Below are 14,163 nucleotides of genomic sequence, written 5' to 3' on the forward strand. Positions count from 1 at the left end.
TGCCATTGTTGGTACAGCAGCTAAACAAATACAAGCCTGATATAAAATATCTGCCATTGTTGGTACAGCAGCTAAACAAATACAAGCCTGATATAAAATATCTGCCATTGTTGGTACAGCAGCTAAACAAATACAAGCCTGATATAAAATATCTGCCATTGTTGGTACAGCAGCTAAACAAATACAAGCCTGATATAAAATATCTGTCATTGTTGGTACAGCAGCTAAACAAATACAAGCCTGATATAAAATATCTGTCATTGTTGGTACAGCAGCTAAACAAGCCTGATATAAAATATCTGTCATTGTTGGTACAGCAGTTAAACAAATACAAGCCTGATAAAATATCTGTCATTGTTGGTACAGCAGCTAAACAAATACAAGCCTGATATAAAATATCTGTCATTGTTGGTACAGCAGCTAAACAAATACAAGCCTGATATAAAATATCTGTCATTGTTGGTACAGCAGTAAACAAATACAAGCCTGATATAAAATATCTGCCATTGTTGGTACAGCAGCTAAACAAATACAAGCCTGATATAAAATATCTGTCATTGTTGGTACAGCAGTTAAACAAATACAAGCCTGATATAAAATATCTGTCATTGTTGGTACAGCAGCTAAACAAATACAAGCCTGATATAAAATATCTGTCATTGTTGGTACAGCAGTTAAACAAATACAAGCCTGATATAATATATCTGTCATTGTTGGTACAGCAGCTAAACAAATACAAGCCTGATATAAAATATTTGTCATTGTTTGTGCAGCAGCTAAACAAATACAAGCCTGATATAAAATATCTGTCATTGTTGGTACAGCAGCAAAAGTCTCACTAAAAGTAAAATGTGCTTTTTTTACTTTCCTTTTTTTTATGTCACATAATATGAACCAAAGCTTATCATTTCACAAGATTCTTTCTGTTAATATTAAAACAAAAAATGAATGTAGATAAACAAGAAGAATCCTTTACTTAAAAAAGTCCATTATTATTGTGGTTACTGATTCATTAATTTTATTTACTGTGTTGCAGTAAGGGCAGAATCACAGGAGGAACCCTGGTGCAGAGTGGTAAGGACATAGTGGATTGTAACAGGGAGTTCTACTTCAACCAATACCAAATATTCCATGATATGACAAGAAGAGGATCCTTGACTGTTCATCTTGGACTGGAAAGGAAAAAGAACTGTTCTAAGTACCTGCATTATCATATGAGCATATCCACAACAACCCATACCAGTACCTCGGGAACTGACATATGGAAGATGGAAGGAAGGCAGACAACAATAGGGTGGTTGAACTCAATTCTAGAACCAGGTGGCATTTGGAATGAATCATTCAGTAGGAGGATGGTACTTGGGCCACTCACATGTGAGGACTTACATGACTGGTTCATTTTCAACACATATCAGTACCTACTGGAAACTGACATTCAAGTTTTAGAGGATGCAGGGTGAATTGTATTAGCATCTGGTGAGAACATCATGTGTGCAGATAAACTGTCTATTCTGGCAGAACATCACCACCCTACTCTTGACTGAGTGTAACTAAGTACAATAAAGAAGAAACCTCTACAGTTTACCACTCCAGCAATTGGAGGTGGCAAGTGGTAAATACTCCAATGCACCTCTCGAATAATGAGAAGGATGTGTTGTCTGGAGGAATGCAACATTAGAGACAATACAATGGATGATCAGGCATTATACTGAAAAGCAGATTATTCCTGATACAGCCAAAGAAAGGAGTAACATGAATGGACAGCTATTCTCTTCATTACTTATGTTAGTCCATGAGCGTACAGTCTGGAGTGAACATGTGCAAAACATTGCAAACAGTCTTGTGGAACATCCATCCCAAAGGTGGGCTTTACTGACCTGTGCAGAATAAGTATACCTGGCTAAGCAACACTTGCCACTGAGAAGGAACTGTACATAAGGAGAAAACTCCTGTATAAAACAACAGTATAACAAGAGCACCTACCCACTGATAAAGAAACCACAGAACTTAAAATGGTAATGTGGGATATATGGTAAACTGTACAGCAGGAGATGAAACAGATGATGCTTATGCATGCATAAATGTATGGGGAGTGGTTCACATGTCAGCACAAACTATATCTTATAAAGGAGAATGGAATCAGGAAGCTATGATTTAATGGGAGAAGACTTGAAAGAGATGACAGTCAGTCAGGAGAAAGGGAAGAATAAGCCATATGAATCAGATGCCAAACCCAACCTGCAAGGTTAATAGAAGAAACATCATGGAAAAGTGAAGGGATCCACTGAATAAATAAATGGGAACAGTAACCACAGAAGGGAGCAGTTTGAGCCACACAACAACAGGAGAACTTGGACACAACCCTAAGAGGTAATATGAATAAGAATAAAAAAATGGAAAGAAATTAGATTGAAGGTAAATTCACCTTTGCATACAGCCAAAGCTTTGGGCACGAACTATCAATCTGGGTAGATTATGATGCAGGATCAGAGATATAATTTTTTAGAGACACCTTGAGTAAACAAATCTGAATATCAACATCCATGTGATTAACAAAAATAGGAGACCAAGGGTAGCTAATAATGATTCAAAAGAAGACAAACAATAGCAAGTAGAGCAGAAGATTAATGATGGGTCAAAGTAAACAAACGTGGAAGACCCTTTCCAATAACCAAACTTAGAGTAAAAAACTTTAGGAGGGAAACATGAAGTGTGTAAAACAGAGTTAATTTTTAATAACCATCTGCAACACCATATAAGGAGAATAAATAAAATATTCAAGTACTGAAATCATATTACACAACACAAACATCCTCAGGTGTAAAAGAAACATGTCCAATATTGAAAATAAAACATACCTCATAGAAATATAAAATTATCATCATGAACAGGGATAGCACTGTATTAGACAAATCTAGCTAACTCTGCAGTTAATTAGGCTTCATTAGGAATCAAAAAACACTGTATCAGACAAATCTAGTTAACTCTGCAGGTAATTAGGCTTTATTAGGAATCAAAAACACTGTATCAGACAAATCTAGCTAACTCTGCAGGTAATTAGGCTTGATTAGAAATAAATAAACACTGTATCAGACAAATCTAGTTAACTCTGCAGGTAATTAGGCTTCATTAGGAATTAAAAAACACTGTATCAGACAAATCTAGCTAACTCTGCAGGTAATTAGGCTTCATTAGGAATCAAAAAACACTGTATCAGACAAATCTAGTTAACTCTGCAGGTAATTAGGCTTTATTAGGAATCAAAAACACTGTATCAGACAAATCTAGCTAACTCTGCAGGTAATTAGGCTTGATTAGAAATAAATAAACACTGTATCAGACAAATCTAGCTAACTCTGCAGGTAATTAGGCTTGATTAGAAATAAATAAACACTGTATCAGACAAATCTAGTTAACTCTGCAGGTAACTAGGCTTGATTAGGAATAATAAAAACACTGTATCAGACAAATCTAGCTAACTCTGCAGGTAATTAGGCTTGATTAGAAATAAATTAACACTGTATCAGACAAATCTAGTTAACTCTGCAGGTAATTAGGCTTGATTAGGAATAAAAAACACTGGATCAGGCAAATCTAGCTAACTCTGCATGCGAATAGGCTTGATTAGGAATAAAAAAACACTGGATCAGGCAAATCTAGCTAACTCTGCACGTAATTAGGATTGATTATGAATAAAAAAACACTGGATCAGACAAATCTAGCTAACTCTGCACGTAATTAGGATTGATTATGAATAAAAAAACACTATCAGACAAATCTAGCTAACTCTGTGGGTAATTAGGCTTGATTAGGAATAAAAAACACTGTATCAGACAAATCTAGCTAACTCTGTGGGTAATTAGGCTTGATTAGGAATCAAAAACACTATCAGACAAATCTAGCTAACTCTGCACGTAATTAGGCTTGATTAGGAATAAAAACACTATCAGACAAATCTAGCTAGCTCTGCAGGTAGTTAGGGATTGATTAGGAATAAAAAAACAAAGTAATGTCAAGTGTTATGCACATACATATCTTGAAATTTGCTAAAATACTAATATACAAACAATGCTAACACAAGTTTACTATGCATGCTGCATGTAAATTGTGAAAGAAAACCTTCAACTTGGACATAGAAATTCCAATAATTGGCGTTAAAGTTACGTCACAAAGAATACTGCAGCAAAGTTAAAAACACAACTTTCAGAAATAAAATCAACATTAAAGGTGAGAATGTAAAGTTTATGTAAGATCCTCTGATACTTGCACATTAATTCACATGTAAGATGGGAGAAGTATAGAAAGTAACATACACTCTACGATATCTAAAAGAAATAATAAAATCATGCTTTGTTGGCAGTAAGAGTTCAAACTCAGCAAGGAAAGGCTTTCATTACTTCAGGTTTGAATTTTTTTATACTATTAGATAATTATTAATGGAATATCATATTTACTTTTCTCTAAACTACTTTTTCATTCTGTATTTATTTTGCTATTTGGCTTTTCTGGTCAGTTGTAAGGTAGAAAAATTCAACTTCAAATCACAATTAAAATTTGGATTTTATTTTCAATAATTACATAGCATTAAGTAATCCATTTAGAAATAAAGATGTAATACTGTGAAGAACAAGCCAATATCCTTCCTTTACTGTTTTCCATTATTAAAGATGTAATACTGTGAAGAACAAGCCAATATCCTTCCTTTACTGTTTTCCATTATTAAAGATGTAATACTGTGAAGAACAAGCCAATATCCTTCCTTTACTGTTTTCCATTATTAAAGATGTAATACTGTGAAGAACAAGCCAATATCCTTCCTTTACTGTTTTCCATTATTAAAGATGTAATACTGTGAAGAACAAGCCAATATCCTTCCTTTACTGTTTTCCATTATTAAAGATGTAATACTGTGAAGAACAAGCCAATATCCTTCCTTTACTGTTTTCCATTATTAAAGATGTAATACTGTGAAGAACAAGCCAATATCCTTCCTTTACTGTTTTCCATTATTAAAGATGTAATACTGTGAAGAACAAGCCAATATCCTTCCTTTACTGTTTTCCATTATTAAAGATGTAATACTGTGAAGAACAAGCCAATATCCTTCCTTTACTGTTTTCCATTATTAAAGATGTAATACTGTGAAGAACAAGCCAATATCCTTCCTTTACTGTTTTCCATTATTAAAGATGTAATACTGTGAAGAACAAGCCAATATCCTTCCTTTACTGTTTTCCATTAATAAAGATGTAATACTGTGAAGAACAAGCCAATATCCTTCCTTTACTGTTTTCCATTATTAAAGATGTAATACTGTGAAGAATAAGCCAATATCCTTCCTTTACTGTTTTCCATTATTAAAGATGTAATACTGTGAAGAACAAGCCAATATCCTTCCTTTACTGTTTTCCATTATTAAAGATGTAATACTGTGAAGAACAAGCCAATATCCTTCCTTTACTGTTTTCCATTATTAAAGATGTAATACTGTGAAGAACAAGCCAATATCCTTCCTTTACTGTTTTCCATTATTAAAGATGTAATACTGTGTTGAACAAGCCAATATCCTTCCTTTACTGTTTTCCATTAATAAACTTCTTTAAGCTCATCCATAAAAAGCTTAACCATTTTCAAGAATGAATAAAATCAAGTATACATGACAAAGCTGTCAGCTTGTTTAGTTGAAATTACATTACAGGAAAACATGGGAAAACTAAAATAGCAAATGTGCTAGATCATACAAGTCAATATTATATTACAACCGCTGCAGTAAGATTAAAGGCACACACTTAAGATATGGAAAACTTGTACAGAAGTCAATTATAAGATTCTTACTTTTCTAATAGAATAACATACAAATTACCCCTTGTTATCCTATAAAAATGAAATTTATAAGAAATAGTTAACCTTTTGTAATGTTTCTTAATAATTTCATATGCTTGTAATATTTCTTAGTGTTAATGTTCCTGTTCTCAGCATTGATAAACATGAAAAATAATTTTTATTTCTATTGTGCGTGACCTCTTTTAACTAATACTACTTTTAATTACTACTACTTTTAACTAATACCACTTTTAACTACTACTACTTTTAACTAATACCACTTTTAACTACTACTACTTTTAATTACTACTACTTTTAACTAATACCACTTTTAACTACTACTACTTTTAACTACTACTACTTTTAACTAATACTACTTTTAACTAATACTACTTTTAACTACTACTACTTTTAACTACTACTACTTTTAACTAATACTACTTTTAACTACTACTACTTTTAACTAATACCACTTTTAACTACTACTACTTTTAATTACTACTACTTTTAACTAATACCACTTTTAACTACTACTACTTTTAACTACTACTACTTTTAACTACTACTACTTTTAACTAATACCACTTTTAACTACTACTACTTTTTCAAGTCACTAAAAAGAAATGGTTTAAATTTATCTTTGGCTGTTGAAAATTTACTTGTGTTGACGGTCCAGTGCTGGAGGATCTTCTTTTTTTAACAGATGGACTTTCTGGCTCGTTACTTCCCTTAAGGTCATTTCCTCCACTATCAACATCTCCATCTAATATAAAATAAATGATATAACAAGCAAGAACTTATTCAAGTTCCAACTTTCTAATATGAAACATCTTTTTTTTTATTCACCTCACAAATAAATAAAACAAATACAGCACTTCATGTCAAGGAACACAAGCATCATTCAACCCCAGAACCAAAATATGTTATAATTCAACATTTTTATATGAACCTTCATAATGTGAACAACATTTGCAGTAATTCTTTCCTGAACAGAAAATAAACAGAAATCAATCAAACTAACAATTATTTCTTGTAATCAAATACGTTACTTTTTTGAACATACTAGTATTAGAACATACCTATCCTTTAGAACATACTAGTATTAGAATATACCTATCCTTTGGAACATACTAGTATTAGAACATACCTATCCTTTAGAACATGCTAGTATTAGAATATACCTATACTTTAGAACATGCTAGATTTTAACACACCCAACACTTTAAAACATATTAATATTACAACATACCTAACCCTCTAAAACATACAAGTATCAAAACATACCTACCCCTTTAAAACATACAAGTATCAAAACATACCTACCCCTTTAAAACATACAAGTATCAAAACATACCTACCCCTTTAAAACATACAAGTATCAAAACATACCTACCCCTTTAAAACATACTGGTATCAAAACATACCTACCCCTTTAAAACATACTGGTATCAAAACATACCTAACCCTTTAAAACATACAAGTATCAAAACATACCTAACCCTTTAAAACATACAAGTATCAAAACATACCTAACCCTTTAAAACATACTGGTATCAAAACATACCTGCCCTTTCAAACATACAGGTATCAAAACATACCTGACCCTTTAAAACATACAGGTATCAAAACATACCTAACCCTTTAAAACATACTGGTATCAAAACATACCTGCCCTTTAAAACATACAAGTATCAAAACATACCTACCCCTTTAAAACATACAAGTATCAAACATACCTACCCCTTTAAAACATACTGGTTATCAAAACATACCTACCCCTTTAAAACATACTGGTATCAAAACATACCTGCCCTTTAAAACATACAAGTATCAAAACATACCTAACCCTTTAAAACATACTGGTTATCAAAACATACCTAACCCTTTAAAACATACAAGTATCAAAACATACCTAACCCTTTAAAACATACTAGTATCAAAACATACCTAACCCTTTAAAACATACTAGTATCAAAACATACCTAACCCTTTAAAACATACTAGTGTTAGAACATGACTAGCCCTTTAAAACATACTAGTTATCAGAACATATCTACTACATGAAGCATTAAAAACAGTTATAAAAAATTATCTAAGGATTAAATAAGTTAAAACAAGGGGTGAATTTTGCTAGAAATAATAATGGAAAGAAACCTGATACATTTTGTTAAATCATGTACACAATGTATAATAATTTTTAGAAACATAAATTCATGAAGTGTAAATCCTACTCCTATCAGAACTCCAGTGAGATTTTATAAACATTCTGATGATGACCGAAGAAGATCAAAATGTTGTTTGCTCCTCTACATAGAGCTTTCTATCCATACCAACCATTTTACATAAATATAAAACTTTACCCTGCACATTATATCTGACACGAAAATTATTTGATAATGTATAAATGTACAACACAAAAACAGTGCATCTCATGATTGTAAACACGTTTCACTGATAATTTTGTGTATCATGTCAGGTTTATGTCCAATGTCTTAAAATGATAGACTACTACTATACTATTTTATTGAATTTAAGGACAGACACTCGTATGTTCCCTGTATGATGGGAGTTTTTACCTTATACCACCAGAGAGAAAAGATAACCCCCTTGAAACTTTCTAAAGTTTAATAGTTTCAGATAAGAAATTAAATAATAAAATGTGTCATCTTACTATGCATCAAAAACACACCTGATAATGTAAGAATTTTCATCTATAAACATGAAAGTGGAAGAGTTGATATAAATTAGAACCTTGTTATTCTTTTAAGAAATTAGTATTAAAAAATTATGTACAGCTACTGCTTATCTCCAACAATGTTATAACAGACAGTTTTGGAACCATACTCTACCTCAGACCACTTACTGAAGGGTTAAGGTTAGAAATATATTTTGGGGGTGATTCTAGAGAAACATGGTATATTCTTTCATAAGGATACTCCTAAATGCAAGAAACATGCATAGTGAGTTTGACTACTCCCACCTAATGTTTTTCATTTTCATATTATCCATCTGAACTATAGAGAACATAAAATTCATGACTTACATATAAGTTTTACATATTGTTAGAGCTTGTACACAAGTCAAAGGCTAAATTACACACACATGTAACTGTATGCAAGTACCCAGTGGTGGAAACAGTTATAGAAACACACATAGAGCAGTCTCAAACAATTAGTGTTTCAATTAACCCTTTCATGATAGGCTTGATGTAACACACAAGTTCGTTTACACATAAGTATATGTTAAATATTTGCACTATAACCTTTGATACGTGTGTATCTTCACCAAATTTGGTGGACTTTTAGCAAACAAGTATTTTGTATACAAAAAAAATAATTTTTTAATGAGATATATTTACTAAGACTTGTTTCTCAAAAGTTTTTCATTACTAATCTGAGTGCAAAGTGATTTCACGTTATGATTACAAAATCTGTTCTTCATCCTAAAAATCTCAAATATTACTTGTGTATTTGCTAAAACATCCTAAATACCTTTTAAACATCTGTTGTCAGTAAGACTTTATATTTAATTGCACTGCATATTGATAATTATATCTGGAGTTAATAATATAAATGAGAAAATGGAACATAAAATGTAAATGTTTACAGTAAAAAACTTTAGATAAGAAATAGTAGTTCTTAATAAACATGAAAAAACACCTTGAACATGAGATATTCAGCCTGAGTGCAAATAACATTAAATAAGCAATGTTTTACTACAAGTTTTTATAATAAACATGAAAAAACACCTTACATGAGATATTCAGCCTGAGTGCAAATAACATTAAATAAGCAATGTTTTACTACAAGTTTTTATAATAAACATGAAAAATCACCTTGCATGAGATATTCAGCCTGAGTGCAAATAACATTAAATAAGTAATGTTTTACTACAAGTTTTATAATAAACATGAAAAATCACCTTGCATGAGATATTCAGCCTGAGTGCAAATAACATTAAATAAGCAATGTTTTACTACAAGTTTTATAATAAACATGAAAAATCACCTTGCATGAGATATTCAGCCTGAGTGCAAATAACATTAAATAATAAATGTTTTACCACAAGTTTTTATAATAAACATGAAAAATCACCTTGCACATGAGATATTCAGCTTGAGTGCAAATAACATTAAATAATCAATGATTTTCTCACAAACTACAGTCTTATGATTGTTCAAGTCAAATTTGAAAGTATTTCATTTTTGTAAAGAATTTTCATGATAGTTACATACCTACTTGCAATGGTCATAGTCATGGAGTTAGAATTAATACTGTTGATGAATCATCTTCTTTATACTTAATTGTGAAAATGGTAGGATAAGGTGACATAAATATACACTGTGAGAAGGTATGAGTCACCTTCAGCTAGGACAGTTTAATTTTTCTAAGAAAATGGTCAGCCTTCGATAAAAGTTGCCTTCAGATGTTACAGAAGCAGTGAATTTAAGTGATTTGAAGATAAAGGTTGATAACTATATGAATGATAATGGTTGGCTATGAGGCTTATTTCTTTAATTTTTATTACTTAATATATTTAGTTTAGAGGATGGCCTAGGTAGACCAACAAGTTTCTTGTTGTCCCTCAATATTATATTTAAAATATTCAGTACATTTTTTTAACTGTCCCTTTTCTGAAGTCCAATATTAAAACATCTTCCATGTCATAACCTTGGGCACTTCAAACCCAAGATCTATGAATCTTCCTAAAAATCTTCTTCCCATACAAGAATCTATGAGGAATAATTCTATATTTATGTTGACAGGAAACTTGATCATTTTTCAAAGAGCAAATAGAAATATTTGACTGTTAAGTGTACATTCAAATGTGTAAACAGGTGTACAGATTATTGTAAGTAGATTTCAAAGGGCTTATAAATATACAAAGTACAACTTTCTAAATCTTAGAAAATAAAGGGATAATACTTGTCCTGACTTGTCTTTATAGCACCTGTTGCAAAGACATAGCCATCATAATAAAGAAATTAAATTTTCCTGATATGATACTATTCACATTTATGTATCACCAACAGAAACATAGAATCTCCAAGACTAAATCTGTATATCAAACAATTACTTCTACTGGAATACCAGAACTACAGAAAAACATTTGTAACCAGGGAACTTGGAATTTTTACTGCTGTTTTTTTAAATTCATAGAAAGTTCAATATGGATTTTAACTAACATAAATATAACACTTGTAAAACAGAGAAAATGAAAGAAATAGAAGTAACAGAATTTTTAGATTTGAAAACAATAGAAAATGCAGCTTTGTAACAGGTTAGAACACTGCTACAACTAGAGTCAAACAAAACAAAATTTGTTAAAATACAAGAGAAACAAAATAAAACTTACAAACATTTACAAACAAAACAATGCACATCTCAGTGTTATTAATTTCAATACATAAAGGAACTAATAAAAGAATCAGAAGAAGAAAAAAATTCTGATTTAAAAACTGCAATATTCCAAGATTAAACCACTTCTGATCAATAACAATATTAAGTAATAATTCTAACAATCTCATTAACTAAAACCAATGACAGGTTTTTATTTAGTGGTTAGATAATGAAATTACATCTCATGTGACTAGCTATTGACTCAAACTTTCATAATATTTCACAACATCAACTTATTATCATTAGGGAAAGCTTGTTTCAGTTTCATAATACATAATACCCAAAATCAATATGCTCTAGCCAGAAGGTAAGTTAATACTTTGATAAAACTACACATTCATAGCTAAACTAAACACTGGAAAGATATAATAAGTTAAAGAATAAATAAAACCACAACAAAATAACTGTAATATTTCATATCTCACACCCTAACACACAACATCGTAACTGATCTTGAGAAGCAGTTTGATTTTTGAACATCATGTTTTTTCAAAATTAGGTTTTCTTATTCTGTTTGTTTTTCCTAATAATTGTTATTGAAATTAATAACACTGAGACTGATGCCATATTGCTTATTCACATTTATACCTAGTGTTGGCCACACACAGGTTTCTTGTAAGTATTTGTAGTTGAGTTTTTACTTTTGATTTCTGTTATATTTTAATATAATGTTTTTGTTTGTCCACAGTTATAGCACCAATTTATTTTAGTCTGTCACACCATTAAAACTAAAGAAAATCAGAATATACAATTACTGTACCAAAAATAAAAGGCTATGAGAAGAAAGAAGTATGAAAGAGAAATAACCTTTGAAGTTTGAATTAAATTAAACAGCTGTGTTAGTTCCATTAGAACATGACAAGTCACAAAATGGAGGAGATCTTTGAAATCAATAGGAGTGTTAAAACTGTATATAAAAAATACAGCTACACTGTACAAACAAATTTAAATGTTAATAATATTAGATAGTCATAAGGTTTGAAACAATTAGCCAATTTTTAATAAAGTATCAATATTATTCCCTTTTTAAGTTTTTACGACTAACATGAGGTAGTATTGATTTCAAGATCAGCCTCATTATTATTAGTGACAGTTTCAATTGATTTCATGAATTTAAATTACATTTTTCTAATTTTAGTTCTGAGCTATATAGGTGACATTCTTACGAGTTTTTTTAAGTTTAAATTGTAAAACTGAGCACTTTCTAAACAGGTCAATTTTAACATTACAATAGTACGATGTATGCAATTACTACATCTTTTGCTGTGAAAATAGTATTACGCCAGTACTTCTTTAACCTAAGTAAAGAATGAAACATTATATTAAAAGAGCGGTTACGTTACACGCAGTGTCTTATCTATATTTAAGATTAACTATTAACATTCTTATCAAAAGGACAACAACTCTAATCTTACTAGTACCAGTATACTACATACATGATGTAATAATATTTCATTATTATAATTACATTTATACACCTCTATAATTTTATATGAGTTGTACGAATAAATAACATATAAAACATCAAGTCTACAAATTAACCTTTAAATTTTGGCGTTTTTCTTTCTCTTGGCATTTCGAATTACTAAAATGTAGTAACCAACACTTTCTTCTTATTGTTTTAAGAACAAAACAAAAAATCTGAAAAACTTTTCCAAATAAACGACCCTCGGCCAAATACAACGTATTATTAGCGACACCTAAGGTTTATGAAGTTACAGAAAGTACAAGTCTAACATTATGATTTTTTTAAATTGCTAAGACATGCTTCCTTAAACGTATTTGTTTAAAAGAGCTCTCATACACTAAATGTAAAATCCATATATTAATATGTTTCGCTATATCTTCATTACAGAATAATATAATACTGTACTTTCATATCTTTCACATTTATAATAAATGCAAGGTAATATATGTGGTTTATCGTAATTTGATAACTTAGATTGGACTAATACCAATAGCACTATGGAAGAAATGAAACTTGGTGTCCTGATTTATCAATCTCTTAAGCCTCCAAGGAGTGTGATGTTATTAGTGCTAACGTGAATAAGACTTTAGGTTGTATCTAAAAGAATAAAGCACTGCTGTGGCACAGCGGTATGTCTGCGGATTTACAACGCTAGATACCAGGTTTCAATACCTGTGATGGACAAAGTCCAATGTGTAGCTTTGTGCTAAACTATAAACAAGCAAGCAAAACAAATAAAATATGGAATTCAAGCCCAAAAAACTTATAATTTCATTGTATGGATCAATTGTCAGTTCAGATTGTTTTCAATCATGAGCACCTTGTCTTCGAAAGGGTATTGAACTGTTTGAATGAGTCTAGAGGAGGGCTAATAGGAATATACCTAGGATAGAAAGCTTGTCTTAGGAGAAGAGATTAAAATATCTGAATGTGTGTACTCTTGAAAAAACGAAGAGCTAGAAATGATCTGGTTAAGGAGTTCAGAGAATTGATGGTGTTGATGTATCACCTTTTTTATATTTAATATTGAGATCGGTTGTATTAAGGGACGCAAACATAAACTGTCACAGGATAGGAATCATCTTTAGCAAAGACAGCTTTATCTCTAATAGGGTGGTTCACTTTGGGAATGAATTGCCTTCAGATATAGATGACGTAAATAATTTAATGGAGTTTAAGAAAAAACTTCATAAACATTTAAATGACAAAAATTTGCGTATTTTATTTTAAACTTTAGTTTAGTGGATTAGTCAGTTAAGACGGAATATAGGTCTTATGTAATGATAAACTGGATACAGTTATTGTACATATTTACAGATTGGACATACTGTTTATTTTTTGTTTATGTGGTTTAGACGATAATACATATAGTTTGAACAACGTTACATATACATAGGTACTAAACAGATTTAACACACAACATAATGACGAAACTGGTAAAACCGCAATGAAAAAAGTACAGATCAGTTCATA

The 14,163-nt window shown here is 30.8% G+C and overlaps 1 long non-coding RNA gene across 1 annotated transcript; it reads right to left on the reverse strand.

The window, feature by feature from the left end:
- Positions 1 to 6,413: 6,413 nt before the first annotated feature.
- On the reverse strand, positions 6,414 to 12,871 carry LOC143239382 (uncharacterized). The gene is made up of 2 exons (XR_013021153.1): positions 12,765 to 12,871; positions 6,414 to 6,586 (listed from the first exon to the last, which is right to left on the reverse strand). It is a non-coding gene; the product is annotated as an uncharacterized LOC143239382 (long non-coding RNA).
- Between the last annotated feature and the right edge of the window lie 1,292 nt (positions 12,872 to 14,163).

Source organism: Tachypleus tridentatus, chromosome 13 (assembly GCF_004210375.1).
Source record: "Tachypleus tridentatus isolate NWPU-2018 chromosome 13, ASM421037v1, whole genome shotgun sequence".
NCBI classification, from domain to species: domain Eukaryota; kingdom Metazoa; phylum Arthropoda; class Merostomata; order Xiphosura; family Limulidae; genus Tachypleus; species Tachypleus tridentatus.